The sequence below is a fragment of the Chaetura pelagica genome, unplaced genomic scaffold (assembly GCF_000747805.2).
Source record: "Chaetura pelagica isolate M959 unplaced genomic scaffold, ChaPel_1.0 scaffold269, whole genome shotgun sequence".
In the NCBI taxonomy this organism is placed as follows: domain Eukaryota; kingdom Metazoa; phylum Chordata; class Aves; order Apodiformes; family Apodidae; genus Chaetura; species Chaetura pelagica.
Window position 1 is genome coordinate 1822725 of NW_009954705.1, and position 4204 is coordinate 1826928.

The following is a 4204-nucleotide window of genomic DNA, read 5'->3' on the forward strand; positions in this document are numbered from 1 at the left end:
CTAAACCACACCCCACAAATACCCTGCGGCCAAACCAAACTCACCTTTGGTTTAATCAAACCACTGAACATGGACCACTGCAGACATGAAGCAGCACTGTATCAGCGTAGACACGGGTTTTCTTATGGCTCCAAGTGCACTGGCTGGAGAGGTAAATGTTTCCAAACACTTGGTACCACCACTGCCTTCAGCCTCCCAGACATCATCATCCTTTCCGCTCCAAGCACTGATCTATCCATGTCACGTCCGGGATCACATCACTCAAAAGACTGCAGCCTCCAGCCAGCAAACATTCTCTAGGGACACACCCCACTACTCACTGCGCTAGCAGAAACCTTTAAGGCAAAACCTAGATGATAACTCAAGTTAGCAAAGATGTACCCCTGAAGGAGCCTGTGATGCCCAGCCTCATGTGAGCTGAGACGAGTCAGAGGAGGGATCTCTCAGGCGTATCTGCCAGAAAACTGCAGCAGCAACTACCAGCCTCCAGCAGCAAACTTAAGAGGAGGCACAACTGCCGCCAGAGATGATGTGCATCTACCCTACAACTCAATAGTTCTCACCTATATTAAAATACCTGGCAATTTAAGATGGTCAGGCTCACACACAGCCAGGACTAACACAGGTCACAGCACACACAGCTACTAATTTTTAGAATACCTTCTCATTTGACAGAACAGGTTCCAGGAACAAATAAATTATCTGGCACGGGGATTTTTATGGTCTGCCTGAATCAGTATCAGGGACAATCCCTAGTTAAATAAAAAGCTCACTGTTCAACTTATTTTTTTTTAGAATTCCAGAGTGGCTTACAAAAACCTTTCAGAAGTGCATGACTGTCAGATAGCCACTAAATTTCAAGAAGAGCATAGCTTGCTCAGTAAATAAGGGCAGTAAGTAACTACAAGTCTTCAAAAGCAGGATACTAAGTAAAATCCTCATCCTTGTCATTTAAAAATTAAATGGGCAAATGAGACCTAGAAGGAAAGACAAAAACAGATGTCAAGGATAATTAATGAGGTAAGAGTGAATTGCAAAATCTGTACAGCTCAGAAAAGACAGCTGGGATATTTGTCTGGAAATCTGGTAAAAGGGAACCCAAGAGTTATTCCACATCTCAGAAAAATGCAGAAGGAAGTGTGAGAAAACACGAAGCTAAATACTACCATTAAGTAGACGGTAATAAATTTAGTATTTTAGTAAATATAGCAATTGTATGGATTTCTCAGAAAAGGGGTCAAGACACGGCACGGCAGGCACTGAGGAACAGGTTAGATCAACAGGAAAATTTAATGAGGGATCTTGCTCAGCAAAGAAGCTAGTAGCACATTTTTTCCTTCAGTAGTTACTGCAACTCTTGAACACACAAAAACTTCCTCTCTGTTAAAGGAAGTTTTCTGAACTGTTTTTCATTTGAGTAAAAAAAACCAACCCAAAACTCAAAAATGTAACTGGAACAAAAAATCTAACAGTATTTTAATTTGGAAACTTTGAAATAAGGCACTTCTGTAGCAGATACCATTTACAGGATTTATGACCCATCACCTTGGTGGTCTCCAGCAGTCAGGAACCCTGGCAAGGGCAGCAGCTGCTGACTCCCCATCAAGGACAGGCAGCTCAAGCCAGCACTGGCAGGGCAAGGAGCATTCCAAGGTTTCTACACACCACAAAGGGAAAGTGGGAGCCCCAGCTCCTGATCTCTAACACCCCCAAACAGCCCAGGAACCACAGGCAGTTGTCCAGAATCCGGCAGCCAGCGGGTAGTCACAGGGTAGGTGTCAGCATTTATGTTTTGTTTGACCAACTGCTACGCCTTTTTTTTTTTTTGTTCTAGGTTTAAGCAGCCTGTGATATTGCAGCAACAGCAGTATGAAAGGAGTGCTCAAATGCCAGAACAAACCCACCCCTAACGCAAACAGCCACGACTCTTCCCCAAGTCACTGAAACATCCAAGAAGCTCACATGTTCACTGAGATAAACACTTAGACATTTATAGTACAGACGTCTACATCCAGGCTATTCCCTCAATGAGTCCTTTTATAGTCAGTGGAAAGCAGCTTTCAGGTCACAACTCATCTGCTTCAGCATACAGGGCTGAAATGAATCGCACCCCAGAAACAACCACCCCTCTCCTGGCTGACCACAACAGCAGGCAGGGCTGTGTAACTTGGATGTACATTTTTGCCCAGATGAATGTCACCTTCAGCACCACCGAGCATGTGACAGATCTGCAAGGATTTGGGCCCTAGGATAAAACAGGATGAGGATATAGCAGGTAATAGAAAAAAAAAACACAACAAAACAAAAAAACACAACACTAGAATACTGCCAAACACACTGACGTAGACAGCAGAAAAGATCCACCCTGGGTTACTAACTCCGGGTCAGTAGAGACTGGAGATGACCCCAACCAGAATCACCGAGTGTTCTCTTTGCCACCCAGCCTCCTGGTTCTGCTGCTCAGTAACACTAAAATTAAAGGCACTGTATTATTTTCTACTCTCTGAAAGCTGAGATACAACTGGAAGTGGCATTTTTGAAAGGCACTGAAGTCTCCTTAATCTGTCATAGCGGATCAATGTTGAGGAACTTGATAGTTCAAGGGTGGACAATAGGTAGTAAAGGCAGTAATTGCAAGAAGATCTCTGCTCTCCTTCACCCAAGCCATATCTCTCCCTTTTTTCTTTCCCATCTGAGACTTAACAATGACCACCACACCTTTTTGCCCTCCCTCTTGTACAAACCAGTCCATCAATTGCACTCAACACCATAGAGATTAGCACACAGCAACCCTCACTCACATGTCACAAAACCTTAAGCACATAGAGCTCAGGTACAACACCATACAGGGATGATCCCTACTGAAAACTGGCAGTAGGCTCCACAGGAAAAAGAAGGGAAAAAAAAAGAAAGAAAAGAGAGAGAGTAACAAGCGTGTCAACAAAAATACAGTTGAGAGCTGTCTCCTCTGACAACTGGTTAGATCAGAGAGTTATGGGTTCCCTCTTTTGTCTAAGGTAATTCCTTATTCATAACAAACCCTTCTCTACACGTGGAGTGAAGAGCATATTGTGCAATACACACCTCACCCACACTCACAACCAAACTGCCTGAATTAGAAGCCTGGCTGGCCTCAGGTTTCCGTTACAGCCCACCCAAAACAAGGAGCGCCTTCTGAACACGCCTCCTTGCTGATAAGCACAAGCCTACAAGCAGCACTGCTCAAAACTTCACACATTCCATGAAAACGGCATAAACTGGGGACTAAACACCCAGGAGTCCTCCCGCTCAAGAAACTGATTTATTTCAAAGCAAATTTGACCACCTAAAGCATGCATGCTATGATGCACAGTCAAGCTCTGTTCCCTTCATTTTGCTCAAAATGCAAAATACCTGAAAGCAAAATAACTTTCAAGAGCCGTGGCAATCAACGAGCTTGCTTCTTCTCTGTGCCAGGGTCAGACCTTGCAGATATGCAGCCTGTGCAATTACACAGTCCCGCTTTTGCTCTGTGTGGAAATCCTGTCTGAACGACACTTCAGTTGACTGCTGAAGGCAACAAACAGCAGTCCATGGAGAACCTGACCAAAAGGTAAGTTTCTGCCTGTCCTCTCCAAATGTTTACTGTTTGCCTCTGACCAGAGACAATCAAGTATCACGGAGTGAATTCCTTCAGCAGGCTGAGCTGCCCCACTGCAGAGGGTCCGGAATGACACCTGTAAGTGTGACGAGAAACAACACCCTGCTCCAAAACTAAGGCTTCTAGCAGCCAACGACACAACTAACTAGCGTTTCTGTACGCAGCCCAAATCTTTCTGTCCTGCCTCGGCTAGATATATAAAATCCTCACCGAGGTTTGCCAGTGGGTTTTAGCCTCCCCCTCTGCCCTGTCTGCCACCAACATTCACACATACACGTGCAAAAAACTAGACACCCATCTGCCAGCCAGGCCAGTGGCCTGAACAAAAGGGAAACAAGCCCTTGTCGCCGAGCAGGCTCAGGAGAGCAGGCAGGAGCAACTCCCAGGGCGTGAGGCTGACTCGGTACCCGCATCCGCGGTGAACCTGCAGCCTCAGCTCCCTGCCCTGCTGCCCGCGGTGCCAAGCGAGGATGAGCAAGAAAACGGGTCAGCTGGGCAATGTGCGCGCACTTCTCTGAGCCCTCCGGCTCTGCCCTGGCTGGCTGCTGCCTCTAGAAGCGGGAA